The sequence below is a fragment of the Hordeum vulgare genome, chromosome 5H (assembly GCF_904849725.1).
Source record: "Hordeum vulgare subsp. vulgare chromosome 5H, MorexV3_pseudomolecules_assembly, whole genome shotgun sequence".
Taxonomy (NCBI): domain Eukaryota; kingdom Viridiplantae; phylum Streptophyta; class Magnoliopsida; order Poales; family Poaceae; genus Hordeum; species Hordeum vulgare.
The window spans coordinates 401,949,140-401,968,681 of record NC_058522.1 but is presented as its reverse complement, the minus strand read 5'-3'; the positions used below and the strand labels follow the sequence as shown (position 1 = coordinate 401,968,681).

Here is a 19,542-nt window from a genome sequence, read left to right as displayed (position 1 = left end):
TGTTCTTTCTTTTCATAATCTCTCCGGGTGGCAAATTTAGTGGAATGACAAATAGAGGCCAACAACTGTATTGTGCTGCCGTCATACCATACACATTGAACCCATCCGTGCTGATGGCAACTCTAGGTTGCCTTGGATCTTCCAATTTATCCTTATGTAATGCATCGAAGTGCCTCCACGCAAAACCATCTGAAGTGTGTACCAGCATCTTGTTCCCATCCGCATCTAGTTTGGTTCTTTTGCCCAATTTGTGCCATGTCATCTGTCTGGCCGTCTCTTCGACCATGAAAAGACGTTGAAGTCTTGGTACGATTGGCAGATACCGAAGAACACTACTGGGGATTTTGGTCTGATTCTTCTCACCCATGCCGTTGTCTACCACAATATACCTGGAAGAATTGCAAATGGGGCAATAGTTCAAGGCCGCATACTCAAGCCTAAATAAGGCACATCCATTCTCATAGGCATGTATCTTCTCATAGGGCATCTTAAGTACACGGAGGATTTTCTCTAACTGGTACAGGTTTGCACGCAGTACATGGCCTTTGGGTAGAAAGCGTCCAAATATCGTCATCATCGCGTCGTAGCATTCTCTGCCTAGGTTGAATTGAGCCTTCAGAGCCATTACTTGCGCGATGGCATCCAGCTAACAAAGCTCAGTCTGCTCGTGGAGAGGACGTTTTGAAGACTCCAACTTTTCATAGAAGACCTTTGCAGATTCCTCCATCTCATCGTCCGAATCCCGAGCATCATCAAAGTCTTGCACCATGTCATCAATCCCGGTACCATGCTCGTCGGTGCGACAACGAATCACCTCAGCTCTGGCACGTTGGTCAGACTCACCATGAAAAGTCCACACCGTATAATTAGGCGTAAAACCCCACTTCTGCAGGTGTTTACCAATTTCAAATTGTGTCTGCTTTTTCCAGTTGTCGCGGTTGGGATAGGGGCACCTTGTTTTTTGCTGGCCATTTTCAAATGCGGCTCTCACAAACCCCCTGGTTTTTGTTAACCATTCATGGGTCATGTCTTTCTGACTAGGGTGACGAGTGTACATCCAAGCACGATCACTCATGTTGCCTAGCTACCTATGGGGGCACAAGAAATAAATATATAATTCATCATCTATATTCATACGCTAATCAAGTTTGTCAGTTTTATTACGTCCATGCAACCTACACGCTAATAGGTAAAGATAGGTCCTAATCCCACCCGAGTATGTGTAGATTGGGTTCGTTTTCCCATGCTCTGCTCCAGATATGACGCAGAATTTCGGCAGCACCTCCTCGCTGTTCTCCTGATACACGTCTCGGCAATAAGCAGAGAGGATGTGTTACCGGAGAACAACAGGGGAGGCACTGACGAAATTCCGCATCGGATCCGGAGCACAGCATACGGGAAAACAAACCCAATCTACACATACTCGGGCTGTCCATGGATAATGTTGGACAATTCGAAAGGATGGCGGTTATAAATATGCAAAGAAATGCATATTTATAGATGTCGCCCTTCCGAACGGGAGACGCATACTGGTCATGCATACTCATGATTGAAGAAACCTATAGCTAGCAAGTTTCATCGGCACGAAGACCGGGACAGAGCAAATTAAGGGGGTCGGAGGAGAAGTCATTTGTGGTCACCAACAAACGCAAGGGCGGAGCTCGTCCAACGCACGTGGAGGTCGTCGAACAACTGCACATTGAAATTCACACGGTCAACACAAATACGATGTTTTTATAATTAACATAATCGGAAAATATGTGACCTAACTCATAATTTACAAAACTATGACCCCATCGGTTTGTGGAAGGCCGAAAAGCACCTTCTCGTTCAACCGGAGGCAGAAGAGTTGTCGGGGGTCGGGGGTTAGTGGCGTCGGGACTCAGTGCCGTCGAGGGTCGGTGGTGTCGGGTGTCGGTGGCGTCGGGGTTCGGGGATTAGTGGCGTCGGTGGTCGGGGGTCAGTGGAGTCGGGGATCCAGGGTAAGTGGCGTCAGTGGTCGGTGGTCGAGGGACTTTTCGGTCAACAAGAGGCCCAAGACATGTCGGAGGTCGGGGGTTGGGGGTCAGTGGTGTCGGGGGCGGCGTATTCTACTAGGGTGTCGTCAGGATGTCGTGTCGGGGTTTCAGGCATCGTGTTGGGGCGTCGAGGTGTCAGGGTGTCATTTTCTTCTTCATCATCTTCTTTTTTCTCCTCCTCTTCCTTTTCTTCTTCTTCTTCTTCCTTCCTTCCTTTTCTTCTTCTTCTTCTTCTTCTTCTTCTTCTTCTTCCTTCTTTTCCATTTCCCTCTTCTTCTTCTTCTTCCTTCTTTTCCTTTTTCTTCTTCTTTATTCTTCTCCTCTCTCCTCTTTTTCTTCTTCTTCTTTTTATCCTCCTGCTCCTCCTCTTCTTCTTATTCTTCTTCCCTTATCTACTTATTCTTCTTTTATTCTTCATCTTTTTTCTACTTATTTCAATTATGACTATGTAGAATCTAAACATATCACTAAACCTATAGCTAAACCTATATGGCACTAAACAGCAAAAAAAATAACAAAACCAGAATCTACCAATCATTAACTAAAAAAGAATCTACCACTAATTAACAAAATAGAATCTACCTCTAAATTAACAAATAACAAATAACCTAGCACTAATTAACTAAACCTAGGACTAAATCTACTATTTAACTAAAACAACTAACTAAACTACCACTAAATCAAATAACTAAATCAACTAACTAAATCTAATTAAATAAAAAAAACTCACCTATGGGCGGTGGGCAGCCGGGGAGGAGGGGGCGGGGAGGAGGGGCGGGAGGGGAGGCGGCCGGCTGCCGGGAGGGGAGGCGGCCGGCGGGCGGGGAGGAGGGTGTGGGGAGGAGGGCACGGGGAGGAGGGCGCGGGGAGGAGGGGGCGGGATGGAAGGCGACCGGCAGGCGGGAGGGGAGGCGGCCGGCGGCGGGAAGGGGAGGCGGTCGGCTGCGGGGAGGGGAGGCGGCCGACAGGCGGGAGCAGAGGCGGTCGGCGGGCGGGGAGGAGGGGTGCCGCGGGCGGGCACGGGGAGGAGGGCGCGGGGAGGAGGCCGCGGGGAGGAGGGGGCGGGAGGGGAGGCGGCCGGCGGGCGGGGAGGAGGGGTGCCGCATGAGGGGAGGAGGGGGAGGGGGAGGGGGAGGAGGCGGCCGGTGGGAGGGGAGGCGGCCGGGGGGCGGGGGGACGAGCGGCTGAGAGAAACTATCGGAGCGGAGGAGACTAGCCAGTGAGAGTGAGAGGGAGAGGGAGACGGCCGTTAGGGGGGCTCTCTTTGCCGTCCGCCCCCCGATGGCAAAGAGCAGGAGAGATAGGGGGACGGGGTGGGGACATGGCCGTTAGGGGGGGCTCGCTTTGCCGTCCGCCCCCCGACGGCAAAGAGGAGGAGGGCAGACGGCAAAGGGAGCGACCGTTATAGGCTGGGAGGGGGTGTGCGGTGGACTATTTGCCGTTTGCCCTCCTGCTCTTTGTCGTCCGCTAGTAGACGGCAAAGACAAAACTTATGGCAAATAGTACCTTTGCCATCCGTCTGCTCTTTGCCGTCAGTTTTCTGGTGACTCATGGCAAATAGGGTCTTTGTCGTCCGCTGGCTGACGGCAAAGAAGGGGCTGACGGCACATAACTGAATTCCAGTAGTGATCGGTTGTTAATTCTCGGTAAGGTTCTTGATCCATACTTTACTTTGTGAAGGAATTGTCACTTTAGCATGAGACATTATATGTTGGTATTGTTGTTCTAATCATGATCATGATGCCTGCATGTTCATATCTTGTTTTGTCGACACCTCTCTCTCTAAACATGTGGGCTTGTTTATTGATCTAGGCTTTCACTTGAGGACAAGCGAGGTCTAAGCTTGGGGGAGTTGGTACGTCCATTTTGCATCATGCTTTCATGTTGATATTTATCGCGTTTTGGGCTGTTATTTCACTTCACGGTACAATACTTATGCCTTTTCTCTCTTATTTTGCAAGGTTTACATGAAGAGGGAGAATGCCGGCAGCTGGAATTCTGGCCTGAAAAAGGAGCAAGTTTGAGATGCCTATTCTCCACAACTCCAAAAGCCGTGAAAATCAACGTGGATTTTTTTGGGGATTTATAAAAAATACTGGGCCGAAGAAGTGCCAGAGGGGCGCCAGCAGGTGGCCACAAGCCTGCTAGAAGCGGCCACCCCCCTGGCCACGCCTAGGGGGCTTGTGGGCTCCTTGCTGGCCCACTGGCCCCCCTCTTTTGCTACAAGAAGGGTTTCGATCTAGAAAAAATCGAGAGGAGGCTTTTCGGAGGATTCGCCGCCGCCACGAGGCGGAACTTGAGCATAACCAATCTAGAGCTCCGGCAGGACGATCCTGTCGGGGAAACTTCCCTCCCAGAGGGGGAAATCGTCGCCATCGTCATCACCAACACTCCTCTCATCGGAGGGGACTCATCACCATCAACATATTTGTGGGGACCCCGACTAGCAAGTCGAGTTCGCCGTGCCCAGTGACCCCAAGGATCAATGTTCACTGAACACAGATACTGAATAATAGAGTCTTACATCCAAGTACCGAATCATTACATCAAACGACCAGAAGGTCGGGTTCAAGAGCAAGGCCTAAAGCCAAATAAAGGGATAAATCGAGTAGCAGAAACTCGTAAGGGCTAAGCGGTGCCCATGCCATCAAGCCTACACCGACAGGCATTCTGACTCGGAAGCGTCCTAGATCGCAGGTTCGTCTCCGACGGCGTACTCATCGCCAAACTCCGGTCCTTCCATGTCTGGTCAATAACATAACCAGTGGAAAGCCAATGAGTACTTTGAATGTACTTGCAAACAGCCCATGACATATATATGGTAATGAATAACAGTAACAGATATCTCGAGTGGAATGCGATGTGGTGGTATGATCAAGTATATGCAACAAGTTAAAGAACTACTTTTGAAGAACAGGTTACAGATATCAATATATCTGACAAGGGTTGAACACACCGGGTTCACCCTATATGCCAAGTCATCAGACATGTCATAACCTCAGTCTATTAATGAGGGCTAAACCATCCGGGTTTACCCTATATGTCAAGTCACCGAACTTGATCATATTACTGTGATTATCATGATTATAACAACACCTTTTTAACACCACGCACACACACTTGGTTTATGCGGAAACTCGGGACGTAGTTTAAGCAGCACCACCCAACTGTCCTTGACCGTGGACACGGCTATTCGAATAGTTTACACTCTGCAGAGGTAGTACGCTGGACCCACAAGAAACGGAATACTTCCGTGTCATCCACGACTCGCGGTATATCACATATACCCGAGGTAAGTATCCGATCATCATCTTTCCCCTAACGATCCTAGACAAAGAGATCCACTCGATTGGTACCCAGCCCACATGTTGTACGTCTTACGAGCACCGACTCTGGACTGTATCAACCATGCAGGGACCAACGGTGTGCCTGGAACTCATAATAATGGCATAGTCGTCCTACCTGGCATGACCCCATCACGAGAGTGACACCGATCACTCCCGCCACTAGTAATGTGGCTCTTTGCTAGCACCGACCAGAGTAATCAACAAAGCCCCGTCCCATAAAGGGGTATCGTGGTCGTACTGGGTAAGGTTGGGACGGTCGACACATCATAAATCTAATCCATTTCCGAAACCATACTCACACCAAAATCACCGGTGCATCACTTCACCAAAAGTGATCACCAACTAATCATCACCCTCGGGCATTAATGGCACCCGACGGGGTTTTCATAAACTCTTTATTTAACTCATCATTATGCTTGAGATGATATGCCTTAACATTACTTGTCAACATGAAAATATCATGACCCTCACGGGGTAGGGTCAAGCTCAATGCAGTGTTTATACTCTACTAGTCAACATGACAGTAGCATGATCCTCGTAGATGGTAGGATCAAGCTCATCATATTTGTGCTCCGAGGAGCTATGTGAATATCACTACTATAATGCAAGGGCTTCGGAGAAGCCTTCGGTACCATCACATCAATGATGAACCGGCATCATGATTACATGCAACGGAAAATACTTGCTATTCTAGCATGCATCATTTTATTTACTTAAGTCATGGCAAAAGGGCTGCTTGCCTTGATCAGCTAGGTATCCGGGGTCTTCGGGGTCTTCCGCTCCGGATCCTCCGTCACTCGGTAACTCTACCGTCGAGAAAGGAATAAATAAATACTAGCTTTTGCTAAAACAGTTCACAAAGTGCTTTTAAAAATGTTGCAAGGCTTTAATAAATTCAGGTTATTATTTTGAAAAATGTTCCCTACTGTTTTATTAGCTAAGCATATTTATTTAAAAGCAAACAGAAGCACACAAGTGCTTTTTAATATCATTTTATTACACCAAAATAGTTTATGTTTTTGATAAATGCCAACTATTACAGAATCAAATACTACTCATTTTTAGAAAAATATTGGTGGAAGAATTATATTTTTCTACTGGCTAAATCATTTTATAAAAATCATTTAGTTTCAGGATTAAAAGAAAAAGAAAAAGGCCAGGGAAACAGATCCAGCCGGCCCAGCCAGCAGGCCTGGCCACCAGGCGCGTGCGGGCCAGGTTCAAACCTGACCTCCGGGCCCCTGGGGTCAGCGTCAGCGGCTGCGCACGCTGGCTGCCCCAGGACACCGACAGGTGGGCTCCAACTGTCGGGTCCTTCTCCTACATCTGGCCAGAGAGGTGGAGATGGACGCCGGCGAGGTTGCCGTTGTCCTCAGGACTAGCTAGGAATGGGAACGGCTTCCTCGTGCCTCCGCCTACCTGCTCGTGGTCGGGACGATACCGGAGATGGTCTGGGTCGCCGGCGACGAGGTGCTCGTGGTGAAAGGGTTTCGGGTTCGTGTTGAACTAGGGTCTAGAGGTATGGATTTACTCAGGAGAGTTAGGGGAAACGTTCCTGGTGTCGAGGGGACTGTAATGAGAGGTCGGGCAGCGCAGGAGCCGACGTGTAGCTGGAGATCGACCGGAGCTCCGAGGCGGAGGGGCCTCGGTCGATCTTGAGCACCGGGGCTCTGCGAGCTCGATTGGGCGGCTAGGGAGTGTCTACTGGTTGTGCTGAAGCTGCTTGGAGGGTGCTGGAATGCCGGGGGGTCTATTTATAGGCCAACGACGGTGACCCGACTCGGGCATGCCGGTGACTCACCGTGGCACGCGTGCAAGCACAGTGAGGCGCTGGCCGCGAAACCACGGGTTCGGGACGTGGTTTAGGGCCTCCTGATGCAACGGCCGCAGAGGGAGAGCGAGTGGGGACGAGCTACAGCGACCGCGCATGCTCGGCCGTGTCGGGCGCGCACGGGCACGCGTCGCCTAAGCTCTTGCGCGAGGGGGAGAGGGTCCCTGGGGTAGCTTTGCACTGAGGGGCTGTCAGGGGAGTGCTTGGACACAACTAGGGAGGCTGGGACTGGCCGGAGCGTCGGCCCCTTGCGGGTGGCTCTCTGCAGCGCGCCCAGAGCGCAGTTTTGGCATGCCACGGCATGCTGGCTCGCTCTGGGGCACTTGGAACGTGCCCTCCAGGTCCTGAGTGTTGCTGGGAGTGTGCCTAGCCGTTGTGGTTTAGTGGGAGCTCGAGCTGGTCAAGGGAGCAAGGAACACTAGTGTTGCCAGTAGTGTCCTGCAACTCAAATTGGAGTTCTTGTCACTTGTGCTTGGAGTTGGGGAGGGGCTGGTTGACTGGGTGCTCAGGGTGTTCTGGTGCTCTAACCCACCAAGTTTGGGGCCTTGACATTGGGTAAAACAGTGGCTAGGAAGGTTTTTACCTTCCTGTCAGTAGGTGTTCGACAGTGACTTGGGGTGCTTCCACTCCACCACTGTAAATGAAACTTAACAGGTTTGGTCTAGGGGTAAAAACATGGGGTTCCACCAAATATGAGCTCCATTGAACAAGTTTGGCTTTGCAAACTTGAAAATGTCTCAAAGTGACCAGTATTGTCCCTTACAAAGGGAGTGTGGTCAAACAAAGTCTCACAAATCCCATTTTTGGTGTGGAGTCCTCATTTGGGGTGTTAAACACCTCTGCAGAGTTTCAACTCCATTGGAGAAACTTTGCAATGTAGAGTTGTTCCAACTCTACTCTGGACAGAGAGGGTTTTGGGCTCTCTAAGTGCACTTACCCACCTTGGAACAAGGTGAGATTTTAGGTGAGCACCTAATATGGTTTGGGAGGGCTCCTGTAATTTTATGGGAATTTACTGAGATACTTTCCTTTGGAAACATCTCAAAAAGCTAAAACAGACAGAAATGGTTTTCAGGGTTTTACTCAAATAATATTAATATAAAATAGGGTTGAAAATCTTATGTATGGAAAATATATGTCCTTTTGAGCTTTCATGAATTTACTCATAATTTTCTAAGGCAAGAAAGTAATCTTCCTTGTGGAAATATCATTACTCGCCTTAGAAATAGACATAGATATAAAATAGGAAAATAATATTTTAAATCACCATATAATTTTTTAATGAATGAAAATGATATTAGGATCATATCACCAACTTTAGTTGAAAGTTCCACTTGGCTTCATGAGCTAGTAGTGTATCCCAACATGATGAAGGTGATCTTGATGTAAAGGAAAAGGGTTTTTGATGAGAGCAAAATAATAAGTTTTTCATGGGTTGAGTCATCAAACAAGCAAGCATACACTCAAACAAGGGTTGACATTGCACTCACAACATTATTTGGAAAAGTTTTAACAAGCTCTGATTTTTGCAATACAGAAAACTTGGGGTGGAAAACAGGGTGTGACAATCTTCATCAGCACCATCTCATCTCCAAACCCTGGTTCATCACTTGTAACCAATCTCCGTCTCGCGACTCTGATTGGTACTTGTAAATTTGCTAGTAGTGTTAATTACTCTTTGTAATTGATGCTAGTTGGATTACTTGGTGGAAGATTTTACGTTCAGATCTTTGATGCTACTCATTACCTCTCTGGTCATGAATATGATTATGCTTTGTGAGTAGTTACTTTTGTTCCTGAGGACATGGGATAAGTCATGCTATAAGTAATCATGTGAATTTGGTATTCGTTCGATATTTTGATGTGTTCTATGTTGTTTTTCCTCTAGTGGTGTTATGTGAACGTCGACTACATAACACTTCACCATTATTTGGGCCTAGAGGAAGGCATTGGGAAGTAGTAAGTAGATGATGGGTTGCTAGAGTGATAGAAGCTTAAACCCTAGTTTATGCGTTGCTTCGTAAGGGGCTGATTTGGATCCACTAGTTTAATGCTATGCTTAGACTTTGTCTTAATTCTTATTTCGTAGTTGCGGATGCTTGCGAGAGGGGTTAATCATAAGTGGGATGCTTGTCCAAGTAAGGGCAGTACCCAAGCGCCGGTCCACCCACATATCAAACTATCAAAGTAACGAACGCGAATCATATGAACATGATGAAAACTAGCATGACAGAAATTCCCGTGTGTCCTCGGGAGCGTTTTTCCTCCTATAAGACTTTGTCGAGGCTTGTCCCTTGATACAAAAGGGATTGGGCCACTTTGCTGGACCGTTGTTACTTTTGTTACTTGCTACTTACTATGAATCATCTCACCACACAAATACTTGTTACCGATAATTTCAGTGCTTTCACATATTACCTTGCTGAAAACCACTTGTCAGATCCTTCTGCTCCTCGTTGGGTTCTACACTCTTACTTATCGAAAGGACTACTATAGATCCCCTATACTTGTGGGTCATCAGGCACCAGTAGCCACGATACCTCAGAGTGTCACGAGCTTAGACTGGTCCATGCCGAGCACTTCAGCAGGAGCCCCGGACGCGGAGACAGAGGCCCCGCGCGCGGTGGTGGCTGGAGTGGTGGCTGCTGGGACGATCGGGAGCCGTGTCAGGGGTGGTACGAGTAGCCTCAGGAGGACCACTGGTGCAACCAGCCTCAGGAGGACCGCTGGCGCGACGACCTTCACGAGGGGCAACGACGTGCTCAGCTTTGTGAGGCTCGCCCTCGTGAGGCTGGGCTGCTTCCACCACCCAGAAGGAGGGACAAAGACAGGCAGAACGATGGGGCTGGGGGCTTCCAGGAGGTCAGAGCAGTGGCCTCCATCCTGGCCAGCACCCAGACCCCAACCTCGAACCGCGCCTTCAAGCAGTTTGTCCGGGAGGTGAATGCCGCTCTCCCGAGGCCTGAAGCGATGCATCCCCTCAACTAGTCCCAAACCATCATCACCTCTGACCCCAGTGATCAGCTCAGGTGCTCGTTCATGGCCGGCAAGCTCCCCATGATGTGCACCCCGACCATCAGCAACGTCCACGTCACCAAAACGCTCATCGACAATAGAGCGGGGCTCAACGTCTTCTTGGTCAAGACCTTCGAGACACTCCAGCTGCCTTACAAGCAACTCATGCCCACCAAGTCCTTCTCGGGGGTCACGGAAGGGTCCATTGTGCCCATCGGGCAGGTGCGCCTGCCAGTCACCTTTAGCGAATGCAAGAACTACCACACTGAGATCATCGTCTTTGACATCGCACACATCCACCTGCCATACAATGCGATCCTCGGGTATCTCGCTCTCGTCCAGTTCATGGCAGTGACCCACCACGGCTATAAAGTCCTCAAGATGCCACGGAGCAGCGGGGTCATCACCATCGCCTGCGACGAGAAGGATGTCGTTTTCACCCTCGAGCGCGCCTACCGCGAAGCGACGGCCAAACGCTCGGATGATGAAGGAGACGAGACACCTCGCGAGGACCCACACAAGAAGAAGAAGCAGCTCCTCCTCACAAAGTGCCCTAGGACTTCAGGCCCTGAACCCAGGGACGGGGCCATGCCTCCCAATGCATAGGAAGGCGCGCTCGGTGCTCCCCTTGGGTCGGGCCTGGGGGCTCCCACCAGGGAGATCCCCGGACTGATCAGTGAGGCAAGGATGGCGCTCGAGCACAACCCAAGGGCGAGCTCCCGTGAATCCATCATCAGAGCAATCCGAGAACTTCGAGAGGCCCAAGCCGTGCGAGGCGGCGACTGCCCTCCACCACCAATCGCAGTCGCCTTCATCGGCACGGTCGACCGGCCCCGCATTTGCATCAACGCGCTCACAACCGACAGACCCGCAGCTCAAGACCCTTTCTGGCCCGCGATAATTGACCATCGGTGGGTGTACCCGCGCGTCGGTGCCCTCATGCCCTTCGGGCTGGGGAACGCGGCTGCCACCTACCGGCGGCTCCAGCGGACCATGCTCATGCCTGGCCTGCTAGAGCATGGCGAGGAAGAGGAGGAGATGCTCGGGCCGAGCGGAGGCCCCTAGCCTCAGGAGATGGCGGATCCGTGAGGGTCGCGTCCGTGGAGGTAGGAGATTGGACGACGACGGCGCCTTCGGCACTTCAGCGGTATAGCCGTCAGCTGACTCTTTGTCGGCTGCTGCCAAGTAACTTTTTGGCTCACCCTGTCCGAGGGTGCCCTCAGGGCCAGGCGGCCTCCAGGAGCTCAGGGCACTCCCCCAGCCGCTACTTTCATTTACGAACCCTTCAGTTGTTTCTATCTCACCCAATTCGAACCCTGACGTTCTACATTGCTTGTATTGTCGGGCGGTCGGCCCCCGCTTGGGGGCTCCGGTCGAAGCTTATCCTTGCACACCTCCTGAGGCAGCAGATACCCAGCCTCACTCCCAAAGAAGAAGAAGTTAGTCGGGTTTGCTAGTAATCCAAATGAAATCAACTCAGTCCACCAATTACTCCGGGGTAGGGACACTCACGAGGCCATAGTGTCCTCGCGACCTTCCATATACACCCCCACCATGACACTCTCACGTAATAACGGACCGAGACTGTATATGCCCAAGGCCCCTCGAGGACGCAGAGGGGTCCATCCCACACCTAGTGGCAGCCCTATGCTCCGCACTGGGGAGAAGACGGAGGTAATCAACAAAGTCCATGGATGACTTCTGGAATCAGACGCCTAATGCCTCGGTGGTAGGGACACTCGCGAGGCCAAAGCGTCCTCGCGACCTCCCATATACACCCCCGTTGTGACACTCTCACGTAATAACGAGCCGAGGCTGTATACGCCCAGGGCCCCCCGAGGACACGGAGGGGTCCATCCCACGCCTAGTGGCAGCCCGACGCTCCACGCTGGGGAGAAGGCGACAGCAATCAACACAGTCTGCCAATGACTATGCCCGTAGCTCGCATCAACACAGTCCGCCAATGACTATGCCCGCAGTTGACATCAACACAGTCTGCCAATGACTATGCCCGCAGCTGCATCAACACAGTCCATGTGCGACTACGCCCATGCCCTGTGCAGGGGACACGCGACTGGAAGTACGGAGCCACTCGTATGTCAAGGGGGACCCCCGAGCATCGCGACTCAGGGGCCTAACTGTGCCCGTAGCCCCTACCCTCTTTGGGACGTCTTTTGTTTCCGGTCGGTTCGATCACGGGGAGGTACGCGCGGGGCGGGCCCTGCCGACGGAGAGCCTAGTGCGCTCAACAAGCCACCTTAAATCTCTTAGGAATAATGCTGGAGTCACTCGTACGTCAAGGGGGACTCTTGAGCATCGTGACTCACGAGCCTGAACTGCGCGCGTAGCCCCTTCCCCTTTTGGGTCGTCCTTGGTTTCCGGTCGGTTCAACTGAGGGGAGGTACGCGCGGGGAGGGCCCTGCCGGTGCAGAGTGCTAAAGGAGTTCGGGAGTCTCAAATCATCAGCTTCCTAGGAAGGACATTGGAGTCGCTCGCACGTCAAGTGGAACCCCTGGGCATCGCGACTCAGGGGCCGAACTGTGCTCGTAGCCCCTTCCCCCTTTGCGCCGTCCTTGGTCTCTGGTCGGTCCAATCGCGGGGACGTACGCGTGGGGCCGGCCCTGCCGACGCAAAGTGCTAAAGGTGTTCTGAAGTTTTGAAATCCTTGTCGCATTCTCCTCATGAGGGCAGCTCGCGCGTCAAGGGGGACTCCTAAGAATCGCGACTCAGGGGCCTAACTGCGCTCATAGCCCTTCCCCTTTTGGGTCGTCCTGGAACTCCGGTCAGTCCAACCACGGCAAAGGTATGCGCGGGGCGGGCCCTGTCGACGCAGAGTAACACAGCAAACATGACATGAACGAGGCGAAGAAAACATTCAAGCATTCAGTTATTACAAGCCTTGACAAGTTCATGAAAACGCAAATGAGTTTGACGCCTCCACGAGGCACGATGTGCATTGCAAGGAAAAGACAGGGAGAAGAAATCAGGAGGAGCCGCCGCCGGTCGCCCCTTCCTCAGGGGGCTGGCCGTCAACATCTGAAGCGTCGTCTTCCCCGACGTCGGCTTCAGCGGCATCTGGAGACGAAGGAGCTGCGACGCGGGCGAACCTATTCACCAACGCCTCCACGTGGCCCTTCACCGCCTCCGCGCACGGTCGGGGACCTCGGGAAGGACCGGCAGGATCATGGAGCCGAGGTCAAATCCCGGCTCACGAATATGAAGGTGGCTGAAGATGTGTGTCGCGGCCGCGAAGAAGAGGTTGCGGCACTCGTTGTCCAAGATCTTGTCTACCTGCACGACGGCATCCTCCAGTGCCACGGCGAGCTTCTCGCAAGCGTGGCAAAGCCGCCCTTTGGGGTGGCCAGAGGCTTGTCGAACCCGTCCCAGCAGAGGGAGCAGAGCGTCGTGCGAAGCTTGAGCTCAATATCGAGGAAGCAAGCCAGCTACACGACATTCTTCCTCTCGGCTGTGGCATGGGCTTCCCCCTGTGCATCAAGGAGGGCCTTTCTCGAGGCGGCCTCCTAATTCTGCTCTTCCAAATGAGCATGCCTCGTGCCCAGGTGATTCACCTCCTAGGACAGCTCTTCTTCCCAGGTGGCAAGCTTGGCCTCACGGGCCTCAAGTCCCTCCTCCTGCAGGCGAAGCTGTTCGGCTAGCTCGCGATGTTCCCCTTGGAGGGCTTGCAGGCGGGCCTCCGCCTCTTCGCAGTGTTTGTCAGCCGCCTTCGCTTCCTTCAGTGCCTCCTAACCCGCGGCGTGGGCGGCCTTGGCCTCCCTCTCGCCTTTCCCCATCTCGGCTGCGACCTTGCCTAGGGCAGTGAAGGCCGCGTTCAGCACACCCTGGGTGAATACCGAGGTCCTCTGGACCTCCCCCTGAAGAGCCTCCAGTGTTGTCGCGGGCGGTGTCGTCGGGAAGGCAGCATCACAAGGAATAGGGGGCTGCCTGGAGGTTGCACCCATTGGCGCATCAGCAGGCCGAGGGCCCTCCGGAGCCTGCCCCCCGGGCAATGGCGTAACCACGACCTCCTCAGGATGCTTCGGGGGCTCGGAGGGCGCGACGATCAAGTCCTGGGAGGTCGCCGCGCAAGCCTCCCCCTCTTCATCGGCTGGTGGCAATGCGTTGGAGACGGTCGGCGGTGCGTCAGGAGTCACCTTCGGATTGACGCCCTTCTTCTTCCTCTTCGCCCTCGACGAGACGACGTCCCTGGACATTAGGCCAAATAGGGAATCAGCCAAGCACGGACTTTGGACGCGCATGGCATACCAAAACAAATGACTCACTCTTTAGGGTCAATCCACCTCTTCCTCTTCACCGCCCCCGCGCCGGCGGGGGCAACAGGACCCCCCATGGAGGGGGGCGAGCCCGGCACCTCAGGTTTTCCACCCGGAGAGGCGGGATGCGCCAAGGATGACCCAGCCTCGCACTTCTGGGGGACGGGCATGCATGGAGACCGTGTAGCGCGCGGGGTCGACGCGGGTCCCCTGGAGGTCTTGGTCGGGCGCGAGGAGACCACCGCGCAGACCTTACTGGTGCCGTCATCATCTACAAGCTCGCGCAAAAGGACGGCCTGTGACAGGAGGGTTGCGCTCGTCGGGCAGTCGTCGACGGTCTTCTCTGAATCCCCCTCACCGGAGGTGTCGCCAGATGACACCTCTACCGGACCGGAGCCCTCGGCTGGGAGGAGCCCCCGCTCATGGAAGATAGGCAGCCAGGCGATCACGTCGGCCCGGTCGTCAAGACGGTACAGCGGACCCAGAGTCTCGGGCAAGTCACCAGGGTCACCGCCCAGCAAGATTGCCATGACCCTGCTTGGCTCCTCGGTAGGAAGGTCATGGGACCATAGCCTGAGCTCGTCGTCACCGGCACGGTAGTCCCACACAAGCCTGGAGTGGGCCTGAAGGGGCACCAGGCGCTGCGCCAAGAATTCCTTCACTATCATCCCGACGATCAGCCTCTTGGCGCTGATGTCACGGGAGAAGCGCTCTAGGACGGGCACGGCCCGAGGGTCGGAGAGCTTCATCGAGCTCCATGCAGAAGTCTTCTCCGGCAACCCCTTCGACTCCTCCAGCCAAGGGTTGGCGTCCTTGAGGCTCATAAGAACCCAACGTTGCCTGAAGTTTTCCACCTTCTTCCCGGCCTTCAGGAGCAGGTTGTCGCTCTGGGCCGCCACGAAGGAGACGCATGCCGACAATTGGGCGCCATCATGCATGCGCAGGCTAAAGAATTGGCAGAAGAGGGCCACTAAAGGCCGCACACCTACGAAAGCCTCGCAGTAGAAAGCGAAGACAGACAAGAGTAAGACAAAGTTGGGCTGGAGGTGAAGGGACTGGATCCCGTAGTGGTTCAAGATGGCGGTGAAGAACGGGGAGAAAGGCGACACCAGCCCGGCGAAGACATTGCGGAGGAATAAGGGGTACACCGCCTTCGACGCGGGCTGCTCCTCTATGGCGCCAGGCCAGATCGGGGTCCGCCCGTGCTCGTTGGACTCGGCTGCAGTCCATGGAAGCACAGGGACGAGATACATGTCCTTGGAAAGGGTGCACTCCAAGAGCGGAGGAGCCGGGGCTGGACCTTGCGCCTTTGGCTTCTGTTTGCCGGCGGGAGCCATCGCTGGACTGGCGAGGGAGCGGCGCAACGCTGGATCTGGGAGATGCCGGTTGGAGTCAAAGACCAAGGAAGAAGAGCGGTTGTGGGAGAAGGAAAGCAGTAACGCACCAACACAACAGGCTAGGCTCCTAAGAACTCGGAGAGACAGAAGACAAGGAAGACCCAACACCAGCCGCGAGACGCGCACCGGCCTGGCCCACAGGCTTCTAGGGACCGCAGTGTCTCAGGCCGCCCCCCGAGGCTTTGCCCAGAAACCAACCCGTGCGTGTTTTGGGCCCGGGGGCTACTGTCGGCGTTCTGGGAATGGGGGTACCCAGACCTGCCTTCATGTGGCCCAGGGATGGCCCACATCATCAAGCAAACCAACGGGCTCGGCACCACTCAAGGCAAGGCCCTCGTGAGGGACCAAACCTTACGAGGAGGAACAACATCAAGACCCGCAGGGGCCTCCTCAGGACCCCTCCAGAATGGCGAATATTCCGAGGCGAGGCCCAGCCTCAGGAATCAAGGGTGACGCAAGGGAAGGACACGCGAGTAACAAACAGCAAGGCGGAACAGTTTCCCCTTTAGTGCAAAGAGGGGCAGAGACGTACCGGGGTTCCAAAGGCATCTTCCAAGGGTTTCCCTTCTGGTGCAACAAGGCCGTCGCCGCCCGCGAGCAGGACATACGTCATCTCCGGGCCCATCCCTACAGCGCGGGCAGCCACTTTACAGGCGAAGACCACTTTTGGGCAGGGGAGCATGTTCCCCTGTTCCCCTTCAAAATTGGTCGCTCTGGGATCCCTTCCCGCCGAAACGATAAGGGAAGAGGAACGAAGCTGTCACTATAAATAGAGGATAGGTTGCTTCGTAGAACGGGATCGGATCCAAACCATTCATTTACCCACTAGCACCACGCAAGGGCACCCACCCTCCGGAGTCGCCGAAGCATTGTAATAGTTCATCCACCAACCTCCACGAAAGGCAATCCCCAAAAGCAGGAGTAGAATTTTACGCTTCACAGCGGCCCGAATCTTGGTAAACTATTGTATTATGTGCTTCCCTCACCATTGAGTGAGTTTTCTGCCATCCCAAGCGAGTAGCAAGCTAGGTGAGGCGAACAAGTGAGAGTTTATCGTACACGTCCCTGAGTTTGAATCCTTAGGGTTTTGCGGAGCTAGATATTCGACAAGTACCTCGGCAGCGAGCGAGCCACCGCCCGTTGCCTCCTCGCTTCCCGCATGGATTTTAATGGTCAATGCTTCACCTCCCATCCCTTCGTGGCGTTCCCGATGCTCAGCCGGTCAGCCCCATCCTTATATGCTGCAACGCCCGTTGGGACGGCGAGGATGAGGAGCTCCGAACCCTAGCCAAGCTCGCTAGAGAGTGGAGACGGATCCATAGCAGTGTCGCACGCAGTGTTGATTGCACCACGCCATCACCCTCTTGCGGACGACGGATCTACTCCCACGGGGCGATTCTGCAAGGCTGCAAGGTAAGTCCTCTGTTTCGACCCTTGTCTTCATTTTCCCCATCTTAAAAGCTGAAACGCGATGGAATTCAAAGAAATTGTTGAACCTGCTGAGAAGATTATCCATCTGTTGAGAACATTATACAGATTTGAGTGTATAATTTGCTGAGAATATTCTCCATCTGCTGAGAAGATTATACAGATTCTTGTGTTGAGGATTATACAGATTCTTTTGTTGATTTGTAGTACTGTATTCTTAGCTAAAGTATTCTTGTGTACTACAAATTATTCCTAAGTTTTTTGTAATATGTTCGTGTGTATAATCTTCTCAGCAAATTTTTGTACTATGTTCGTGTGTATAATCCAATTCTTTACTTGAAGTAGTATTGTACTACTATTCCTTGCCAATTTCCATCTGCTTTGATTTGTTTATGTGGAATACTTATTGACAATGAATCTTGGTTTGACTGTAGATGTCATCTAAGGTTCAAGAGATCGTTGGGACAGGCACCGTTGTGCCTACTTCAACTCTAACGGCAGCTGTTGTAGTACATATGGATGTCGAGAAGGCCACTAGCAACGATCGCGCTGATGAGACAGTGTAAACAGCGAAAGCAGGGAAGGAGGACAATGACAAGAAAGACACCCGGAAGCAGATGGCTTCAAGTTCAGAGTAGTGCATCTCAGTTAGCTGAATCTGCAATTGGAGGGCGCGACTTTAGTTCGTGTGTTAAACTATTGTTTTGGATGTTATATTTTGAGTCAGATATGGTATGCTTATGTCTGATCTGCTGCTTAAATCGCAACCTGTTATTAGTTTTTTCACTTATTTGTTATTACTGCTTATGGTTAATTGGTGAGTCCTCATAGACGTGCCAAAAGGGATCCCTCGCCCTAACCATATCTATCTTTTTCTTATTTTAAAATTTTGTGCACAAAGGAGCATGTGAGCTGGCGTGGAGGCTAACTTTAGGGGTCAGTGCTACAGCATAAAGGTACTGTGTAGTGTCGGTACGGTAGCAGAGATTCCTGTTGCTGCTTGCTTTTTCAACTAGTATATCGGTGTTGTTCTGTGTGAACCGATGACCGAACCGATTTCTCGGTGCATCGAAGCCTCGGTTTGTCAGCTACTCGTTGAGTGATCGGTCAGCGAATTGTCAAAACCGAAACTCCGTAGAAACCTAAAAGGAAAAAGTCCAAAACAAACCTTCAAGTTATAGATGAAAGCTAAATCAAACCCTAAATTTTGAATCCCTAAAATTAACACTCTGAACTTGTAATCCCGGTCTATTTTAAACCCTAGGCCTGTTTGGCACACCGGGATTCTGTCAATACCATAATCCCGGCCGGGATAACCTGCTAGGCTGCTACTCTTATAAACAGAAATTGGTCCGGTCCACTAACAAAAATAATTACGAAGTTTAAAAAAAGTTCACGCATTTTTAAAATTGTTCAGAAGTTAAAAATATTTATGTTTTCTATTTTTGTCACAAATTCTATGTCTTTTTTGTTTCAAAAAAATGTTTGGCTTTTTTTAATTTTATTCGTATTTTTAATTCTATTTGTATTAAAAATATTGGAAGTTTATCAAAAAATATACATATAGACACCATCTTCTAATGAAGTGTATGGATCATGATTTTGGCTGCAGTTTTCAAAAGTTCAGAACATATAGACACCATCTTCTAATGACGTGCATGTATTTTAGGTCACTACTTATCATGTTAGACCTCATTTAAAATTATATACACATGCAACAGAAGTTCATTCCGACAATCTATTACTTTATTCGTCAACGAACAGAAAATAGATGATGGGGGCAAAACTACATGCTATCAAGTCATTCTCCAACCTTAGTGGAGATGGAGATGACTCATGTTTGTCACTTGTGTTTGAAATTAGGTAATTCATAGAAGGATTCAATTAGCAGCAACTTCACAGGACTCATTAGGTAAACACCTGGAAAGGCTTCACATCGAACTGATGCTTTGATTGATCCAAGAAACCAACAAATGCTTTGTTCACTTCCCTGCAGTGATGTAGTACCAGCAAAAACGAGTTAGGAAAACAAATACAACTATATTTGTTACGAGGATAGCGACCACAACAAGCTACCAATAAATAATGAAATACTGTGATGCATTGAAGTGAAAGAAGAACATGGCATACCTTAAAAGACCACTCATTTCATACTGTAACTTAGTTGGACAGTCCAAGGCATCAATTGCTACAATCCTAGTTTTTCGTCGACCCATTGCATAAAGGGGCTTCGTA

General features: G+C 51.6%; 1 long non-coding RNA gene across 1 annotated transcript; it reads left to right on the top strand.

The window, feature by feature from the left end:
- The first annotated feature begins 16,821 nt into the window (after window positions 1–16,821).
- LOC123395924 lies at window positions 16,822–18,068 on the top strand. The gene is made up of 2 exons (XR_006609862.1): window positions 16,822–17,292; window positions 17,742–18,068. It is a non-coding gene; the product is annotated as an uncharacterized LOC123395924 (long non-coding RNA).
- The last annotated feature ends 1,474 nt before the right edge of the window (window positions 18,069–19,542 follow it).